Below are 22,715 nucleotides of genomic sequence, written 5' to 3'. Positions count from 1 at the left end.
CGTTCATTTTTTGTTTCATCAAGCAAAACACTCGACGTTATGTGCAATAAATACATCACCCGAAAACAACACATAAACACACTGCCGCTGAACACCGATACTGTATGCACGTATGCACACTGCTTTTTTTTCGTGTTTCGATGAATCAGCTGTCAAATTGCATGTAAAATTGATCCAGTGATCCAGCTAATGCTGGCTTCACTCATGTTGTACGTAAACGTCAGTGACCGGGTTGATTTTATGCTTATGTTTAATTTCATACACTTTCACCATAATTGATCATTATTTTGATGATCACACAAAAGGTTTGTAAACCACCAGTTAAAAATCACTGTAATAAACCAATTTGAAGCATTCTCAATCCATTGTTCAGCAATAAAACATGAAAAACGTGTGCAAATAAATATATCCTTCATTGTACTTGATTGCAATACCTCTCAATGTGTTACCTTTCTTGTTCGTTTGGCTCGGATTTTGACATGTTCGTTTGGCTCACAACCAGAGATGCCAGATATACAGACAAATCTGTATTATACAGACCTTCTGTGTTGCGATACAGACACGCATGAGCCTACAGATTTTATACAGACATTTAGTATAATACAGATATTACACAGATATCTGATATTCTACATAATGGTTTTACCAGTATACACAAAAAAACGAACACAAAAACCAAAAGTCACTGTAGCCGTTGCTGGAAAAAGTGAACTAGGAACTGAACACTTTGCTGAACATATTAATCTTGCGTTTTTGAGAGTGAAATCATGACAACGGGAATCGAGTCAGGCTATCGGGGTTTTTATCGGCCCCGTGGGCTCTAATCTGCCTGTTTCGCCCCCAGTAACAAACAGCTAATTGTCTCGATCGATTGCCATACAGGTTATATTGGTGAAAAGACCGTTTGTTCTATTCGGAGCAATATTCAACGTTGAAGAATTGCTTAAAATGTCCCAAACCTTGAAGGTACTATTTTTATAACCGCGAGACTTCTGCCATCATGTATCAGTTTAGCTACATTACGACGAACGACGATTTTTATCACGGGAAAGACTCTTACTTCTATGTGTTACTTAGATTTAAAAGATAAATTAGTTATCGATTAATCGACCAACTATGATAGACTCGAAAAAGAACAATCAAAACAAGCAATAAAACAAAACAATCTGACAGGTCGACAAATAATTAGGTATCAATGTATCGGTAACTTTTTTTCGCAGCGGTATACAGACTTATACAGACATTTTTATGGATTATACAGACTTGCCAAAAAAAAGTCTGGCATCTCTGCTCACAACATTCTCTTCGCACATCTCTCCCTCTGAGTATTACTACTGCTGATCAGAGTCAACAACGGCAACACAGTTTTTGTGCCGTTTGTTGCCAAGAACTATACAGTTCTGGTTTTTACCATGCATAAGCGAATATCGTTTTTTGAAATTCTTCACAAGGTACACAGTTTTGAATGATTACACCGGTGATGCTTTGTTAAATATAACTGAACCAGTGTACAGGTTTAATATTGGATTTAAAATGTGTAGTTAAAACTTCGGAAAAACACATATACTTTATCACGCTCAATTACAACACTTTTGTTTATTTACATTGCTTGATTGGTACCCTTGTTTGACACTGATTTGGTTCCATTGGTTTCATCTTTGCGCGACTCTACACGGTAAAAGTCGAAAACCAATTAATGGGTACTTTTTCAACCATTTCGCCAAAAAGTAAGCCAACCCATTTAGTGGGTAAACTCTATTTACCCATTAACGGGTAAACCGATAAAACGTCAAAAACTGGGTACAAAATCACTCATTTTGAGAAATGAATTTTCTCAAGGAAATGGGTGAAATTTTACCCATTATTAAATAAACGGAAACTTTGTGATTATCACTCAAAAAAATGAAAAGAAGTGAAAGTGAAATCAATTATTTTTAATTATTTGCAAAAATGAATCTTATTTACGAAAACAGGAGTATTTTATCTGCTATCATCAATTTTCAGAATCGCTATTCTCTGCAACAAAGCCAATACCAGCCGGATAGTGAACATTCTAGACCTAATATAAAAAAAATCTCACATTGTAAAGTTCAATACTTGATATAACATACTGTTTACCTTGCAACTTCTTAAACGACGCAGTATCGAATCTCTTTTAAAGTCCTTCCATGGCAATTGTTGACAAATCATAAACAAAACAGATCGTAGAAATAACGCGTGCGAACAAATCGACAGAGCAAACTAAAACGATGCTTGAAGTATTTTTTCACCCATTAATGGGTAAACAAATGACCCATTTTTTTCTAAGAACATGTCTTTCTAATGCGTACAATTTTACCCATTTCACATTTTTAAATTTACCCATTCTTTTGACAGCCGCATATGACAGAAAAAAATGGGTACAACAATACACATTAATGGGTTTTCGACTCTTACCGTGTATATAGACCATTTTACGAGACGTTTCTGAACTCAATTCATGAATGAAATTTTGACAGAAAGCTCGGAACCACTGAAACAACATACGTAAAAGCAACATCAATATCAGCAGGATCCGTGACACCTGTCAGTTCGTAAAATGGTCTATTATAAACATAGACTCTGCTGCTGATGAGTGCGGACGTGACAATCAGGAATGCCAGATCATTGTCTCGAATGTATTCATGCCAGCGATGCCAAATGTGAAAGTATGTCCGGATTGCTTTGCGTTACACTGAAAATATTTCTTACACTCATACCAAAAGCTCTTTACACATTAATGCCAATAAAGCTTTCTGACAGCTCAGTCACGCACACTAAATTCGGGTTGTTTGCCTCATAAATGACTGTTGCTTTACTTGAAAAATCTATACTGAGCGTCTTAGCAGAGTGATTTAAGAAATCAGAAGAAAGAACTATCAGTTTCCGTTAGACTCTACTAGAAATTTGGGAAATAAATATTGAAATTCAGTCCGCGCAAATACGTATTTCGACTGTGACTTACAGTCATCCTCAGTGCTTATGTGGACTGTCCACATTAGCAATACTCAGAGGGAGAGATATGCGAAGAGAGTGTTATGAGCCAAACGAACATGTCAAAATTCGAGCCAAACGTACAAGAGAGGTAACACATTGAAAGGTATTGCAATGAGGTGCAATTAAGAATATATTTATTTTAACACGTTTTTTATGTTCTATTGCTAAAACATGAATTGAGAATGCTTAAAAGTGGCTTCATCACAGTGATTTTTAACTGGTGGTTCACAAACCTTTTGTATGGTCTACAGAATAATGATGAAAGTATATAAAATTAAACATAAACATAAAATTTAACACCTTCACGGTTTTGGTGATGCACTTCATTATTCCCCAGGACTTTCACCGTCACCAGTTATACGAGCCGAATAAAAAAGTTAGTCAACATTGCGCTTTGAGAAGAGATCTGGCACTTCTGATATGTGAAACCTAGTTGCCAAATCAGCGGTTTTTTTCATCGCTTATCTCTCTCTCTGAGTATCTCTAGTCCACATAAGCACTGAGGATGACTGTATGTCACAGTCGAAATACGTATTTGCGCGGACTGAATTTCAATATTTATTTCCCAAATTTCTAGTAGTCTTACGGAAACTGATAATTCTTTCTTCCGATTTCTTGTTGCTTTACTCTACCGGGGTTAAGCAAATCAAAAAATATAGTTTTTTTTAAGTTGCTCGGTTCGGGAAATCAAATATTTATTGTAGTAGTAGTTCGATAATACATACGCACAACTAAGTGCTGCCATCTTGATAAATGTATATACTTTGGTGTAGCAAATAAATTCACATAGAAACTGGTTAACACGTGTCTCGTCTACTTATTACATTTGGCGACGAAGATTGTGACTTTTTGATTAAATTCGAGCTGAAACGTGCTAAACACGATAAACTTTTCGGTCCGCGGTGATAAAGGATTGAGTTTCGGTATAAAACGCTATAAAACGGATAACGGTATAAAACGGTGAGCCAAGTATGAAATAGGACGTACATAACCTCCAAAAGTGATTGCGTCTAAATTGGGATATAAGCATGGAACCAAAGCCAAGTTTGCAGCCGTTCGACGTTTTGGACACTACTTCTATCGTTCAACGTTGGACGAAATGGAAGCGATCTCTGGAGTTGTTCCTGGATGTAAACTGCATAGCCCTAGCTACTAGGAAACGGTCTTATTTGTTACACTACGCTGGACCAGACGTACAGGATATTTTTTACAACATAGATGGCCATGATGCGAATCCACCAGCAGGATCAAATGTTTATACTGAAGCAATCCGCTTACTGGACGCCTACTTCGCTCCCTAAGCAAATACAGTCGAAATTCGTTGGTTGGAACACGACTGCCACCCAACTAGCGAATCGTGTTCGTTAGTTGGATGAACCGACAACTGGGCAATTTTTTCAAAGGGGAGCGCCGATTGTTTATTTTCTTCCTACTTTGAAAAGTTTTTCTAATTTCATTGCGGTAAAACTATGTCAAAGAAAATGTACCTTGCTCATGTGTCTTGCTGCTGTAGTAAATATTTTATGTATTTGGTCATTACTTTTTCATACAAAAAATCCAACGAAAAGCCATATGATAAAGCGCAAGTACATCACTCTACTTCTTGCTTAAAAAATGGAGGATCGCTACGCTGGATATTTCCGGTGAAGGCGTTGAAGAAATAATAGAACAAACAACCGAACAATAAACCTCTAAATTACACCCAAAATGTTGTAAATATATAACATGTACTTTTAAAATTACACGATTGATTATGCCAGAAGTGTCCAGCTAATAGCGCTGAGAAACAAACTTATCAATGCTGAATGGATTAATAATCAAACAACATGTTTACAAGTTTTTGAAACAAAATTATTTTAGTAATATTTTGTTCACTTTTCGGACCCTTGAAATGCATTTGAATGACGTTGAATTTTGACATTGGAGTGCTTTTCAGTTGGATGACAGCCCAACTAGCGAACACCCAACTAACGAACCCCCAACTAACGAACATCCAACGAGCGAATCATCACTGCATTCCGTACGAGAGATTTATGTTCCGAAAAATGGTTCAGGAGGAGAGGGAAAATATTGAACAATTTATTCAACGCCTGCGAGATCAAGGAAAGCTCTGTGAATGCGGGGTCGCTTTGGATATTCGGATCACCGAGCAATTGTTTGATAAATGCAATTTGGATGCTTTAAGAGAAGCAATTTTGAAAAAAAAGGTTGATGACTGTCCAGGCTATAGCGGAAGAAGGTCGCGTTCTAGAAACCGTGAGGAAAAACCGAGAAGAAATGAGAAGACCAGTCGAGGACGGGACAATAAATGCAATGAGAAAACAAGGCCGAGCAGTCTGCTTTCGCTGTGGTAATATTGGTCATTTAGCAAGTGATAAAAAGTGCCCAGCGAAATCAAAAGTTTGTGATAAATGTAATATAATGAAGGACTTTAAAAAAGAGTGCAAGACAAAATCAAGACAACAGAAAGCATCCACTAGTAATATATCAAACAAAAAGCAGATACGCCAGGTTTAGAATCCAGAAAACTCATCTATTGGAAGCGTCTCTGAAAGTTCTTCAGACGTCGATGTACAGAATGTTTACACAGTAGGATCGGTTCCAGGAAAAGTAACTTGCTTCGTAGGTGGAGTGAAAATGAATCGGGTAATCGATTCGGGAGCCCATACTAATGTGATCACCAAGGAAACGTGGAAGTGGCTGAAGAATCAAAATTGTACAGTCAGTGAAGTACAAAAATCAAATAAATCCTTGAGAGTGTACGGCAACGGGAAGCTGGAAGTGTACAAAATTATAAAAGCAGATATTGTGACTCGAACGAAAACAGTACATCACGAAATATGCGTAGTCGATGTAAAAAAGGGAGCAAATCTCCTCGGTTTAAAAACCTCAATGGAATTAGGGATCCTAAAAATTCCTGCTGAGGTGTTTGGAGTTTCAGAGGCTGAAGACATGCCAATCGGTAAACTCAAAAACGTTCAAGTGGAGATCAAAGTCAACTCCGACATCACACCTATCCAACAAGCTTGTAGACGTTTACCAATACCGCTAAAAAAATTGGTAGATAGAAAAATTGCTGATCTTTTGAAACAAGATATCATCGAACCGGTGCCATTGAAAATAATATTGGCATCGCCATTAGTTGTCACACCGAAGGACAGTGGCAAAAGTGTGCGCCTCTGTGTTGATATGAGGAAAGCAAACCAAGCGATCGTCCCACAAAAATATCCGTTACCGACATTTGATGAAATTGTACCACACCTGAATGGATGTCAGGTTTTCAGCAAGATAGATCTGGTTAAAGCCTTTCATCAGATAGAGCTCGCTCCAGACTCACGTGAAATCACAACATTCGTAACAACGGATGCGTATTATCGCTACAAGAGGTTAATGTTCGGGATGAACGTTGCTGCAGAAGTTTTTCAACGACGCATTGAAAGGGTCCTTAAAGGATTGAAAGGTGTGAAAGTTTTTATAGACGACATGTTAGTGTATGGTTCATCTCAAATAGAGCATGACGCCAATCTGAAGGCTGTGCTAAACCGGTTGAAAGAACACGGACTTACCATAAATGAGGCGAAATGTTATTTCGGAAAACGGTCGGTAAGGTTCATGGGACACCAACTTTCCGAGAGCGGAATTCTACCAGCGGTTGAGAAAGTGAGCGCTATACAAAGTTTTCGCCGACCTCAGAATACAACGGAATTACGTAACTTTCTAGGCTTGGCAAATTACGTCGGTCGATTTATACCTAACTTATCAGCTATCACAGCACCGCTTCGTGAAATGACAACCAAGAGCAGCAAATTTCATCGGTCGAAAGAAAGAAAGCGTGCATTTGCTAAGGTCAAGCAAGCGTTATCAAATCCACAACATCTAGCTTTCTACAACCCTCAGTATAAAACAACACTGGTAACAGACGCGAGCGAAAACGGTTTAGGAGCGGTACTGCTACAAACAGTGAAATCGGTTACACGCCCAGTGTGCTATGCCAGTAAAAGCCTGAGTAAAACTGAAAAAAAAAGTATTCAACGTTGGACAAAGAAGCTTTGGCAATTGTTTGGGCCACAGAACATTTTGAGATGTATCTACGCGGATTAGACTTTACTATACTAACTGACCATAAACCTCTGGTACAAATATTCAGTGATTCACCGTCTCCTAACCAGCGACAAGAATGATGGGTCTTGAGAATGCAATCGTATCGCCATAAAATTGTGTATGTGCCTGGAGAGGTCAATATTGCTGATTGCCTTTCCCGGCTATGTGAAACAGCAGCGATGAAAATGTTTGATAAGGCTTCAGAAAAAGTTTTGTGTTCCATTGTATAATGTAATAAACCAGTTGCACTTACCATGAGCGAAATAATTCAAAGCTCCGAGAAAGATCAGGATATTCAAAAGATTCGACAGGCACTGCATAACGGTAACTAGGAAGATGTTACAAAAGGATACGCACCTTTTAACACTGAGTTCTGTTTTGCGAATGACGTTTTACTTCGCAAGAATAAAATTGTCATCCCGCAAAGCCTTCGTCAAACAGTATTACAGCTTATGCATATGGGTCATCCAGGTAAGAAAAAAATAAAAGAAGAATCCGGGAAGCAGTTTGGTGGCCAGGTGTAGACGCAGCGATTGAAAAATTCTGCCGAGATTGTTTCGACTGCCAGATGGTGGGACAGAACAGCAAACCCGAACCACTTCGTATTAGAGAATTGCCATCAGCAGCGTGGGTTCATTTGAGTATGGACTTTCTTGGACCTCTTCCCAATGGTAAATATATCCTCGTGCTTGTTGACCTGTATAGTCGTTTCGTGGTTGCGGAATTCATGTCGCATACAACCTCTACAGATGTGATACGTTTTCTGAAAAAATTGTTCACGCGAACCGGTCTGCCATTTGTGTTAACAGCAGACAATGCTAAAAATTTCTCAAGTCAGGAACTCAAGGATTACTTTGTTGATTTTGGCATAAAGCTTACGCATACAACCCCTCATGGCCTAGTGCTAATGGCGAGGTAGAACGCCAGCATCGTTCACTTCTAAAGGTGCTGAAAATAAGCCAGCAAAACGGTTCTAGTCTAGAAACTGCCTTACAGGAATACTTATATATGTACTCGCTTACTCCGCATAGCACAACGGGAGTACCCCCAGCTACTTTGATGTACACACTTAGATTTTTTGCCGAGAACTCAAAAGCTGATAAATTCAGCGAACTGTTTTACAAGTTTTCGGTAGCATTTTCATGAACTTTGGCAGGCGAGATGTCATTACTTGCTGGTTCACGGTAAATCGATATATTTGCTGAATGTTCGTCGAAATATATTGCTGATATTTGTTGAAAAGTTCGCCGAGCTCGATCAGCTGTTGGGAAGTTTGCCGAGATGAATTAAGTGTGTATGGCCGAAAAATTAGAGATCTTATTCCAAATATACAGCACGAATTTCTGTTCGATGATGAAATTAGAGACCGAGATATTACAGCGAATTATAATGCAAAGGAGTATAGAGACAAGCGTGTCGGTGCAAAGGAATCATCCCTTAAGGTGGGTGACGATGTCTTGATGAAAAATATGCAACCTCAAAACAATCTTACGCCTGCATTTTTGGCTACACCCGCCAAAGTTATCGATAGATATAGTAATATGGCTACAGTTGAGACACCGAATGGTCAACAGTACAAACGTAACGTCTCTCACCTAAAACGAATCGAAACTCCAAATGTTATTCCTAACATAATGCTAGATGGAAGTATGCCGCTCAATAACAATATCGATCCCAAATGCCCACCAGGTCCACCGCCAACTGAACCCTATCGTCTTCGTAGAGAAGTGTTTCGTCCTAAGCGATTTGACGATTTCATCGTAGAGTAAAATGCCATTCAATCACTTATTGGAATAAATGAGATATGTAGTAGTAGTTCGATAATACATACGCACAACTGTGTGCTGCCGACTTGATAAATGTATATACTTTGGTGTAGCAAATAAATTCACATAGAAACTGGTTAATACTAAAGCTTTAGAGTTAAAGTTTGGACGACTGTCACTGAAAAGTTCCAATCGAACTGTCAAAACTCGTTCCAATCGAACTTAAGAATGTTTGACATGTCAAGTTTGTCTTAGTAGATGGGAAGAATTGTGATTTAGCAATAGCAAAATGCGAAAAAAAGAGATGAAACTCGAATATAGCAAAAAACAAAACATTGAATTGCAAAAATCTTTACGATATTTTATTTTTTTAATGGCTACATAAACCATAACGCCATAGACCTCCTTTCTATTGTCTCTAATCTTTTGCTTCTGAATTATTTTTAATTTTGTTTTTCCTCACTGTTGACAACTGGATGAGATTCTGAGTTACTACGGCTGTTGGTGATACATGGAATTTTGAACGGACATTGGGTAGCTTGTTTGGAGTGAGCGTAATCAATCGACATATTATCCGGTGTCTCACTGAGCCACAAACTTATACACAGGTCCCGGTAACTTTTAGTGCTTTTCCATTCTCCGACGCGAAGCATAAATCATCGTGATTAAAGTGAAACTGCAAAACATTTTTTTCATTCGGATTGATATTTTCAAAACGCCAAACTTACGCTACAAAGACGTGTCGTTTCTGTTATTAAAAAATCCTCCGGTAAATCATAAAGCTCAAGCCATTTTCGGTGATGATTTTTATTGGTGAGGAATCGAAAATAGCTTATGTTTTCAAAATTTCGTTATGTTCGATTTGAACAAAATAGAAAACAGCACTTCATTTTTTCTCTGCTATACACGCTCGTCAAATTTAACTCTAAACTGAGTAAGATGTCACTCACTTTCGTTAAAAGTGAACCAACTCTGAACAGAGTTTTTATGATATTCACACTTAAATTTTATTGCCGAGAACTCAACAGCTGAAAAATTCAGCGAAATGTTTTACAAACTTTCGGCAGTACCTTCAAGAACTTCGGTAAACGAAATGTCAATACTTGCTGGTTTACGGTAGATCGATACATTTGCTGAATGTTCGTCGAAATATATTGCTGACATTTGCTAAAAAATTTGCCGAGCTCGATCAGCTGTTGAAAAGTTTGCCGAGACAAATTAAGTGTGTTACTCATTTATGGGAGTCACCATGTGTCAAAAATTGAGTAAGAATTGCCCTCTTCTTAAAAAACCGCTTTGAAATGAAACTGAGTAAAAGCTACTCAGTTTGCTCGTTTTGACTTTTGATCCCTTTGATGAATGAAACTGCCAGAGGGTTGTTGCATACAATTATAACAAAATCACAAGTTTTTTTTTTCAAATCTTTGTATTTTGCATATACATATATGTAATAAAAAAACAAGCCTTATTAAATCATTAGTGTATCTTCTGCCTTAGCGGATTCATTAAAAACCGCAGCAATACGGTTCACTGTTACCCGGGAACTGTAACTTGAGGTTTTAAACAGTACACATGACAGCACTTTGTTTGCCTTATTTTCCATCCGACTTACACGGTGTGAAGTGCACCAATATATGCACGATTGGAGAGGTCTATAAACGAACCCAATCATTCTGGTGCTTATTACGGGAGTCACTTCACGGTGAAATATATTTCACTCTTACGCTCACTTCACTTTTTAGACCTATTCCCGATTCCACCTCAAGTAAGGTGACAGAAATTACCTCCGTGAAGTGAAATTAACAGTGAAGTTAAATTGAAAATTAATTTTTGTTTATTCGGCATTCCGTCATAATGACATGGCCCGATTTAAAAAGTTTCTCCAATTCACTCGGTTATTAGCTGCCGCTCTCCAATCCCTGGGACACCGTGTACTCTCTGCCAGATCTTTCTCCACCTGGTCTACCCATCTTGCCCGCTGCGCCTCTGGTCGTCTTCTTCCTACCGGATTCGAGGCAAACACCATCTTCGCAGGGTAATTGTCCATTGATGTGAACTTTTGTAAGGTAGTTGTCCGGCATTCTTGCAACATTCCCTGCCCAGCGTATCCGTTCAGCTTTACCCTAGTAACATTATTGGTTTTATCAAAGTTTTATAGCGCTCAATATAGCCAGAACAGCGCTATAAAACTTTGATAAAACCAGTTTTGTTACTTGGGTAGCCACCTTCTGAATACTGGGTTCACCGTAGAGTTACGCGAGTAAGGCTCATTCTTCGCCTCCCTATTCCGTTCTTCTGCACGCCGTCAAAGATCGTCTTGAGTACTCGTCGTTCGAAAACTCTGAGCACTCGTAGATCCTCCTCGAGCATCGTCCACGTTTCATGCCCGTAGAGAACAACCGGTCTCATGAGCGTTTTGTACAGGTTACACTTCGTACGGGGGCTCGGTCTGTTCGACTGCAATTGCTTGTGGAGCCCCTAGTAGGCACGACTTCCGCTGATAATACGCCTCCGGATCTCTCGGCTGGTATTATTGTCCTCAGTAAGTAATGAGCCAAGATAGACAAACTCATCGACTACCTCGAACTCATCGCCGTCGATCGTAATGCTACTGCCAAGGCGTTGTCGGTCGGCTTCGGTTCCGCCGGCTAGCATATACTTCGTTTTGGACGTAGTTATCTGCAACCCAACCCTCGCTGTTTCCCGTTTTAGTCTGGTGTACTGTTCTGCCACCGCCGCAGTTCTGCCGACAATGTCCATATCATCAGCAAAGCAAACGAATTGACTGGATTTGTTGAAAATCGTACCCCGCGTGTTGATGTCCGCTTGATTCATTACACCCTGTAGAGCAATGTTGAATAACAGGCAGGGGAGACCATCACCCTGTCGAAGCCCCCTGCGGGATTCAAATGGACCCGACAATCCACCCGAAATCCGTACACAGTACTGCGTTCCATCCACCGCAGCCTTTATCAGTCTAATCAGCTTCCCCGTAAAGCCGTTTTCGTCCATGACCTTTCCTAGCTCTTTTCGGTTGATAGTGTCATACGCGGCTTTAAAGTCAATGATTAGGTGGTGCGTGGGGGTTCTGTATCCACGGCATTCCTGGAGGATCTGCCGTATGGTAAAGAATTGGGCCGTCGTAGATCGTTCTTCCACGAAGCCGGCCTGAAACTTCCCACAAATCTGTTGGCTAGGGGTGAGAGGCGGCGGAAAATGATTTGGGGAAGCACTTTGTAGGCGGCATTCAGGACGCTGATCGCACGATAATTCTCACAGTCCAATTCGTCGCCTTTTTTTATAGATAGGGCAGATAACCCCATCCTTCCACTCCTTCGGTAGCTGTTCTGTATCCCAAATTCTTGTAATCAGCCGGTGCAAACAGGTGGCCAGCTTTTCCGAGCCCATCTTAATAAGCTCCGCTCCGAGGCCATCCTTCCCAGCCGATTTATTGTTTTTCAGCTGCTTGATGGCATCCTTAACCTCGCTGCGCATCTTAGCCGCCCGCGCAGTATTCTCCTCATCCATCACCCTCCTACATTCGTCGTAGAACCACTCCTTCCATTGGGCTCGTCCCACATGCCCGATGACGTTCTCCGCTAAGCTGTTGATGGCTGTTTTCATTGTGTTTCAACAGTCCTCGAGAGGACCTTCATCCAACTGGTCCTTTTCCGGAAGCGCAGCTTCGAGCGAATGCGCGTAGTTTTCGCCGACGTTAGGTTGCTTCAGTCGCGCATGACCTAACCGGAGCGGGCGTCAGTCCCGAATTTTGTTAACAACGGAGAGTTTTGGGCGTATCTTAACCATCTTAACGACGACTTATAGGATCTGACGTCGATTATGTCTGAGAAGTGCCGACAATCAATCAGAACGAGGTAGATTTGTGTTTCCGTCTGATTTGGTGACCTCCAGGTTTACTTGTGTAGGAGGTTGTGCTGAAAGCAGGTACTACGCACTGCCATGTTCTTGGAGGCGGCAAAATCGATGAGTCTTAGGCCTATCTCGTTGGTCCGCTGGTGTGCGTTGAACCCTCCAATCACCGGTTTGTATTCCTCCTCCTGGCCGACCCGAGCGTTGAAATCCCCGATGACGATCTTGATATCATGTTTTGGGCAGTGTCGTACTCACGCTCCAACTGCGCGTAAAATTCATCCTTGTCGTACCATTGAGCCCTTCCAGCACGCCTCCTGCAGTTTTACGACGTCGAACATGCGGGATTTAAATACTTCGGAGAGCACTCGAGTGCTCTCTTGGAAATTGTGAGATTGGCAGTTCCACGTCCCGAGTTTTCAATCGTTAGTCCGTTTTTGTCGCATGGGTCTGTGCCGATTGTTCCAGTCCGAATTTCTTTGTTCCTCGTTCATTACTTGTGAGTGTTTTACGGTGGCGGCTTGTAAGGCCTGCGCATCAACCCCCTGTCTCGCCGGAGGACCATCGTGTACAACACCGTTTAGAGTCCCACGTTGGCACGAGGACGGTAATTGGCCGCCCATAACCTGGAGTATAGACGCCGTTTTGACCCGCTCCTAACATGGAGGACAGACGCTCGGAAACTCAAAGTAGCCCTCCTTCCCTGTGAGCATACGACCAAGTTTCCACCGGGGTTGCCCCAGTCACATCAACATCAGTATATACATTGTGTCCTGGCAGTTTGTGAAATGTCCTATCGAGCCTTCAGGGGACCATCGCACGGTACACTGTAAAAAATCGACACGTTATAACATCACGCATCTTTAACGCAACCAGCGGTATTACTTATGGTTTTTGTCTTTGCTAATGAGTGTGCACGCTTGATTAATGCGACACCAGCGGCATTATTGCCTGCTAACCAAAATTTTAAAATAATTGTTTTTTTTCTGGACAAGAAAATCGTCATCGAGTGGCACGTATGTTTGCCTGTGCTAACACCGAACCTCGAACCTACGACGACTGGGTTGTAAGGCCAGTCGTACATCGAGGCCAACTGGAGGTGTACTAGGAAAAAACACTGAGTTCTCGTGAACAAAGATACCTTAAACGTCGAAGAAGTGAGGTTAAAGGATTTGGTGCGATGGTCTATACCAGCGGTGCTCAAACTGGAATACGCGAAAGCCTCCTGGGTGAACGCGAACAAAGTTTAAGAACCACTGGTCTATACACATAGCACACAATAAAATTTGCTACGGAAATTCTTAAATTCCATTGCTGCTTATAATTCAAAAATTGGCTAATATGCCATAGGCATCAAACGCATTTAAAAGTTTTTTGTCGGTGCAACATATTTTGACGGTCCATGACAACCTTTTTATTGAGTATATCACCCTCTTCATATATGCTGGAACCTTGCAAACACAGAAATCTGCAGGAAACTTCCATCCTCCACGTGTTTACAACGCAGTAGCCGTTATTTTTCAATTATAAACGAAAGATCAGTTGACAAAACGGTGTGCAATTTGGCTAATATCCATACGATGTGAATTATATCGTGCTCGTTGGTGATGAAAAGGGTTTTAAATTTGATAAAACAGCACGGAAGCACAAGTGAGGACGAAAAGGACAACGAGAAAATTGTTTCGTGCAATAATTTAACAATATAAAAAAAATATTATTTATGATAATCTCACAATCCACTTTTCTTTTTTTTCTCATCAAATCCAAAATCTGAATATTCTCTTCAATATTACTTCTAATCAAAGAGCTAAATCGCATTTTTAGGAATGTAAAGATTGATGACAGAAGGAAACAGTCACGCGTTTTGATCATTGGGTTTCGCAGCACAACAAATAAATTCTTGTTGCATCAAATGTTCTTCGTAGAAAAGTCAAATTTGGGGCAAGGGCTTACCTTTCGCCAGTAACCACCAGGCCACAACACACTTTCAAAAGTTAGACGAAACAAAGTACAGTAATAAAGTTAGACGAAACAAAGTACAGTGTGTTCACTGGTTCGTGAACATGCCACAGGTAGTAACTTATTGGATATTAGCCAACTACTCAATTATTTTAGATATTAGCCAAAATTGTTTCACATTTGCTGCCTTCCCCAAATGCATTTTTTGACAATCGGCTTCCGTAGGGACCTTGTTTAGGATGTTTACCATCACGAGAAACTGTTTTCCCGATTTTGGTAAAAATGGCTTATTAGCCAATTTTTGAATTATGGGCAGATTGAACAATTCATCTACCTGTGTTAAGGAAATGCGCCAATCGTGGATAAATTTTTATTTTTAGTCGAAATATTGAAAAATGAAAAATTTGAATTTCATATCAATCTAAAAGCAACCAATTGTTCCTACCAACCGCAGCCATACGTCAAACATGCGGTCGTGATTCGTTAAGCAATAAGCTTCCATGATGGCGCATAGGTGTTGCGTTTAATTCGCCTAGTTCGTAATTTATCTTCAAATTTATTCTAACGAAATGACGTCAAATTTAGCTGTTTATTAAGCTGTTGTTAGTTTATATAGATTACCTATATGAATTCATAGGATTCACAGTCATTGAAACCTAATATGCACTTCACTCAACCAAATTTAATGTTTTTTTTTTGTCAATGTTTAAACAGAGAGCAAGACACTCTCCTATAACATCTATTCTACATTTGGCGCGCAATGATGAAAGAGGAATAATTGAGAGTAGTTTCTTTACGATGAGTAGGGTGAATCTGCGCTTGAAAGCTCAATTGAAAACAGTTGCACACGAGCTCCGGCGTTGAACGGTTGCAATTGTATAATCAGTTGTGTGTTGGGTTTGTGAAATGCAGTGCACAGTAGGAACAAGGCTTGACTGGCTAGCATTAATAAAAGGATAAAATAAAACTTTGATCGTCTCTTCAAGCACCGCTCGTATTTATAATACGCAATGATGAGAACCGATTGCATAGAGAAGATTAAATCAACGTAGATGAATTGTGATAGTTAAGAGTGTCTTTTAATCATCTGCCCTCGGCAGTTGATAAAATAGTATAACGATATCATCAACACTTATCTGATTACGCTAATCGAATTAGAAAAATAAGTTAAAAGTGCAAATTTATGATGCAGCCCATAGCTTAATGAATGTAGACCAGATGTTACGAGATTATTGCAGTTATCTAACGTGACATTCTACAGCTATCGACTGTTTGAGGCAAATAGTATAGGAGCACAAAGGCGAAACATCCATCGGTAAGACAAACTACGCTTCCTTGTAGGAATGAAAGTGTAAATTGGAATTGATGCATAGCAGAGTAATCATATCAACGACGACGGACTCTCTGAACTAAGTTATTTGGCGGCTATAAGAGAGACGTGATCCATCATCATCAATTAGCTACTCCACTGTAATCAGAGGGATAAAACTAGTTAGAATAAGTTGAAACTAGGAGCTATGAGCGGGCGCAATTTGTGATAGGATTTAAAAAAAAAAAACATTCTGAAAAGGGTTCTCAAGCATTTGATTACTTTTAAGCCCTTTTTCAGGTCACAGGATCATACTAAATTTAAAATGTGCAAACAGTGGTTTGTTGATTTTGTCATTTTCTGAGACGAAATAAGATCAAGTAACTTACTGTTGAATCGCTTTTTGGTGCTGAATTCAAGTGAACATTGTTTCTGGAAATAGATTGCATGTACAATTATTTACTCGCACCGCTCGATAGTTAGCAAATTTGACAGACCGATTACTGTGCTTCAATGAATTTATTATAGTATTACATTGCAGACCAACTAAAACTGTTGACACAAGTGAATTAATAATGTCATCCATATTCGATTGAATCCTGGATATAATATTATCCACTGTTAGATCTTAGAATTTTTTTCAAATCTTAGGTTTTTTTCTATATCAGATTTTCACAGTTCAGAATTATGTATTTGCAGATATTACAAATGAAGCATGTACAATAATTAACATCCGTGTTTGGAACCGAAGTTGATATCTTTAAAATGTCTAGTCAAATGACGTACAACATAACTTCAGTTTATTTTGTCCAAGAACAACTTTTTTCAAATTTTTCTTAAGCGTAGAATGCGCTCCTACGTAGGGGTTTTTGAAAAAATTCCATTTTTCAGAAAATGAGTTTTTTGAGTTATATTTTGTGAAATAAGGGAGAATCGAGTGGAATATTACGATAAAATAAAAAACTGACGAATAAACAAACTAATAAAGTTATTGAACAAATCCTATATTCATTTTTAATATGTGCATAGACGGATTTCCATGGCCCCCTCACTTTGGGGGATCCCACAAAAAGTTCACTTCCAATGACTCACGATTAAATACAAAAAATTAAAAATCGAAAAAAAAAATCGTGACACTAAAATAACTGATATTTTAATAAAATTAGCATAATTCTTCTATTACCTTTTTCAACCTTTAGTTTTTGTATGGTATATTTCTTTAGTCTTAATGCAATTCAGAATAAAAACTCGAGTTTTTCTAACTGCAAAGTTGGCATTCTCCCTAATGAACACGAATTAGTAAATATAACATGAAATTTCTTGTGAACAGAAATAATGTTCAACACTATGAAGGAATTTAGCGACTTATCTTCATTAAAACTAGCATCAACAGAGGCCTGATGGATATTTAGCATTTCCGGAAAGCCAGTTTTTCTATTGTATATTATATTTTGGTACATTGGTATCAACAATTTACTCTAAAGATTTCTAGAGATTGCTATAATTTCATCCGACTGCTTCTATGGCCACTAAAAGCCCTAGAGGAATTTGTTCTAGAACCATTCCAGGCCATATCATCAAAAAAAAAAGCATAACCCCCAGTTCCGAGACTTTGGACTATGATGATGCGACGAAAAATATGGTTTTTCAATGAGAGAACTTATTAACAAAGATTCTCTCAGGAAATGCGTCAGGCTGATAAAGGCTGATGTGTAGTACTGTGCGATCATCTTTGGTTGCCTATCAGTGGTATGTTTACAAGGTTGTTCAAAAGTGGTCGAACTCATTTTTGTGTTTGTTCTACCTGGAGTGTCATCATTACTTCATGTTTTAAAATTTTGTTTCACTTACACGGTTTCATGTGATTGTGCAATCCAACGGAATACAATTACGTCAAATTCGGAGTTAATGTGACGTACAAGTTCATTATAACATCAATTTGCATGCGACAAAATAAATATAATCAATCAAATGAAAAAGTATCCAAATTTTTTCCTTAAAAAAAATCTCTTATTCTCAAATTAATGAGACAGAAGGATTACTTTAGAAACATTTCGTCCATGAATAGAAACACATTGTAACAGTTCACTGGACTTTGTTTATATGTATCATTACATTTTCACATTACATTTACATTTTTTACATTATTTTATTTTATCTGCAAATCAACCTACACATATAAAGCAAAGTGCTGTATTAGTATTTTTCCATCCAATCAAGTTCCAGAGACAATTTAGGCAAGTTAAGTGAATGTTTACTTGATGCTCTTGTCAACGCTCTATTACTACTTCTCTATTGAAAATCGAAACTTATTCGTAACAAATTTCACCGCAAGTAGTTGTCAAACAAGAGCAAGCGTAAACCGTATGTGCGGAATTAATTTAAAAATAGGGCTTACATACTTTATAATACACAGTAGAAAAAAAAAACAAAAAAAATAGTTTTCGTTTTTTGATTTTCAAAATGTATTCAATGTAAATCAAGAATGTGTCGTATCTAGCTTTCCATTAAAAAAACATTTGTTTTTATCTTCAGCATTCTAAAGCCGATTGACACGTCCACTACCAACATAAAAATTCGACTCTATGACTACCAGAGTTAAGCCGTAATTGATTTATTTGATAAAGTGAAATAAAAATAATGGTTCGTTACTTCTCGCTTGAGTGACCGTGCGCAGCCGACTGGCGCCCTCCCAAGCAGAACAAGAATGAAAGATTGCATGAGCAAATGCGAAATTTATACATTAATGTTTTAGAACACTGTTATGGGACTACGCCAAAACCATTAGTTCCTCAACTAGGTTTTGCGTTCAGTTCTAGTACAGGTTAGGTCATGGTGTAGAGAATGGTATAAAGGTTAACAAAGAAGTGGGCGCGATGAAGAAAATCGTTTTTCTTCGCGTTGAGAGGATGAAGGATAGTATTTTTTTGTGTGGTTTTAATTTTTTGACCATGTCATTCATTTCGTTTTAAAATTATATAGGTAATATGAATGGTGGTGGAGGATTTTTTAATCTTTTTGCGATATATCACAACTTAACAGCACGGCTGAAATGTTTTTGAAGGATACTTTTTAATGCTTTTTTTTTGCATTTTGAGATCCCGTTCCCGTAATAGTGTTGAATAAAATAATTGAATAGTGTTGAAATGGAATAAAGCTTGAGATATTCCAACTTTTAGCAAGGCCAATTTATAGTAAAATTTAGAAAACTGTTCTGCGATGAAATATGGTCTAAGATCCCGTTGTGAAGTTATTTTATTTTGACCGAGAAAGGACGCAAGCATTAATGATCGACTTTGGAGTGAAAAGTTGAATCTGGGTTCTGGTTCGGCAGATAGAAAATCGGAACACTTCTGCTCTGGTTCGACCACACTCCGTTCCGCTGACACTTCTTCAGAGTCTGGGAACAAAAGTTATATTGTGTAAGAAAGCGCTATTCTAGTTAGTTACCCCAGTGCCCGCGGTTGATGCCATATGGAATAACCTGACATTTAAAATTTGATCACAGTTTTACGTAACACTTTAAATTTTGGACGATGTAAAATACGACTAAAAAACCACTCGAACTTCTTAGTTATAAGATAACAGAGTCCACTTCAACAATCAGGTAATTTTCTTACTCATTTGACTCAAAAGTAAAGCAAAACAAAACTTTAGTGCTGAATTCCGCTATCGAAGCTTAACAAAGCTAAGTGCTTGTAACTAAGCTCAAAATCCAAAAAATCAATACATTCGCCATGATATTTGTGATTTCCTGGTACAGGTCGGACTCTATTATCCGGAAATTCGATTATCCGGAATTTTATTTTTTTTGATGTTCGTTTTAAAAATTTTTCCGAAATTTTACCTTTACAATCCCTCCTGGCATATTCGTGACCATTTATGTCACTACTGCATATTTGGGACATGTTCGAATTGAGTGAGAATAATTAATGTCCAATTTATTTTTTTTCGCTTTTTTTCGCATCATACAAGTACAATAAAAAAAGGAAATATTTAGTTTATATTCGTTAATAGCAAATTTGAATATTTTTTCTGTGATTCGATTATCCGGAATGAAAATTTCTTTGATGTTACGGATAATCGAGTCCAACCTGCACCCAAATTAATTTGGCAAAACTTTCAATAACACAAAAATCCTTTGAAATTAGTTTTATTTTCCAAGAAGCAAATGGTTTCATTCCTCGAATTTTTTCAACTTGAAGTACAATCCTTCCACAATTATGAGTCGCTTTCACGAAAATACAGCTATTCTCACGAAACTGTGCAATTTTTATTAGCCATGGTATTTTTTCAATTATTTCAATTTATACCATAAAAATGATTTAAATTTGCAATGCCACTATAAATATTATTCTTGCTCGGTGCATTGAGTGAAGTTACCCATATTTGTAATAATGTTACATTATGCGGTGCACAATCATGGGTCAGTCCATATTTTGGCTATTTTTGTTACTTTGCATGATAATGCAAAAGCAAAGCCTTGGTGCTATATTCCGATTCGGAACTCGACCTTCTGTTTATTATACACAGACTTCGCAGCCAACTGATAAGTGTACAGGACAATTGCGGGACTAGTGCTATGAATCCTACTGACACCAACAGTCTCTCCCGAGCCGAGACTCGAACCTACGACGACTGGCTTGTTAGGCCAGCATTGAACCTCGAGACCAGCTGGAAGATCGAATGATAGTGCATCACAACTGAATAAAATAACTTATTATCAAGCTTTTACAACAATAAAACACAGGGGGTAGACAAAAGTGATTGAGACAGGCAAAATTTTGTCAATCTTTAAATAGTCAGAACATCACAAAAAATGAATCAATTTTGATGAAACCAGTTTCATTTTACTGGAAAACTATTCTAGTTTCCAAAAATTACTAGGAAATTCGACGGTACCAACGGACACCAGAAATATTCCGTATTTTAGGAGTGTGTGTCGAAATGTGGATTCTTGCAACGCTTATAACTTTTTCTGACATCTTGTTTCTTCTAGGTTTATATGTTTACAATAAACTAGAATTCGTTCCGAGTTCATTGATACTTGAAGGTTGAAAATATGTTGATTTATGAAAAAGAGGTTTAAATACTTCAAACCTTTTCAAACGAAAGTCCAGATAAATTCCAAAAAATAGTTTGCAAAGTTGCTTAGTTTACTAAGGCCTACACACCCACAAAGTTTTATTGAGTTTTGCTAGGGTGCTCAAGGAAAATGGTACGCAACAAGAGAAAAAACTGCCATGATGGTTCTCCGACAGATTTTCAACCTTTGGGTACCAATACACTCGGAATGAATTCTAGTTTAGGCTGATACAAATTTGGAGTTCTTTTTAAGTCAAAGGTTATCAAAGTTAGCAGAGGGGGTGGCAAAAAATAAATAACACCGAGACTAAAAAAAAAGAAATATCTTTGATCAAAGTTTGTGTGCAAGTTATGTCGTTTGTAACGTGCACTCAAAAATAACACTTTATTATTATTATTATTTATTTCGCTTGCCTTTCGACGACACTCTCGCTGTCACCTGACTTGTTTGTTGCTAAATTAAGCATTTATGCTGTCGGAAAACCAATGAAATGAACAAAACGGTTTGAGCTTTTTTTTCTTCCCCTTCCAATATTCAAGATTTTTGAAGGGGGGAGGTGACATAAAATGAAAATAAAATTTGTAACAGCCTTATTGGAAACATATGAACCTAGAAGAAACAAGATGTCAGAAAAAGTTCTAAGAGTTGCAAGAATCCACATTTTGACACACACTCCTAAAATCCGGATTATTCCCGGTGTCCGTTGGTCCCGTCAAAATTCCTAGTAATTTTTGAAACTAGAATAGTTTTCCAGTAAAATGAAACCGGTTTCATTAAATTGATTCATTTTTCGTCAAGTTCTGGCTTTTTAAAAATTGACAAAATTTCGCCTGTCTCAATCATTTTGTCTATCCCCTGTAACTTTTGTGATGGATTTTGACAATTGTATAGACTAAATGATCTTGAATGCCAAAAGTGATCCACAATTGTGACTTCAGCTATGTAGGTAATATTTTTCTGCAGTTGCAGTTCTGCAGCTGTTTGAAAGTACACATTGGAACACAAAAATAGACAGTAACATTGGAAGAAGATAATTTTTCCGATTTTATATTAATTTTTGAACATTCAGACAACACGTTGACTGACCCATAACTGTAGAAGCACTTTATTTCAATTTTTTCTCTTAGTTTTCCTGCAGTGAATGTAACCTGATTACACAACAAACTATTAGTATCAGTATGTAACCAGTAACCTGTATCAGTATGTTTCCTACCTGTATGCTTCCTTCAAGACGTCAGTTTTTATAACAAAAATTTGATCGAGAAAGTCTCTAACTTTTCAAAAAAAAAGAACTTTACCATTGAGACATCAAATAAGTACTGCTCTAGGAGATATTAATAGATGGTTAGTGTCTCCCGTGGCTCTGTGGTTAGCGATGTCGGTCGGCTAGCTCTCCCACACGGTTGTGATGTGATATCGGGTTCGATTCCCGATCAAGTCGAGGATCTTTTCGAGCTGGAAATTTTCTCGACTCAGCACTGGGGTACGGTGTATCGTTATACTTATCCTACACATACAAAATGTGCCAAAAACAATATCGATACCGAATTCTCTCAACTGATCTAGTTGATCGAGACCGCTATTAGCCCCAAGGCTAAGCGTGCGATAT

The 22,715-nt window shown here is 38.3% G+C and overlaps 1 protein-coding gene across 4 annotated transcripts in view; it reads left to right on the top strand.

Annotated features, from left to right (window-relative positions):
• The first annotated feature begins 6,310 nt into the window (after positions 1–6,310).
• Positions 6,311–22,715, top strand: part of LOC129717799 (aminopeptidase N) — a 63,128-nt gene continuing 46,723 nt past the window's right edge. For 2 of the 4 annotated variants that reach the window (XM_055667977.1, XM_055667975.1), the window contains exon 1: positions 6,311–7,787. The gene's annotated coding sequence lies outside the window, so the exon portion shown is untranslated. Of the gene's footprint in view, positions 7,788–15,556; positions 16,027–22,715 lie in introns of those variants that run through there. The other 2 variants (XM_055667973.1, XM_055667974.1) reach the window with 1 other exon arrangement.

The sequence above is a fragment of the Wyeomyia smithii genome, chromosome 1 (assembly GCF_029784165.1).
Source record: "Wyeomyia smithii strain HCP4-BCI-WySm-NY-G18 chromosome 1, ASM2978416v1, whole genome shotgun sequence".
Taxonomy (NCBI): domain Eukaryota; kingdom Metazoa; phylum Arthropoda; class Insecta; order Diptera; family Culicidae; genus Wyeomyia; species Wyeomyia smithii.
The sequence above is the reverse complement of the archived record's forward strand: the minus strand, read 5'-3'. Positions and strand labels throughout refer to the sequence as shown.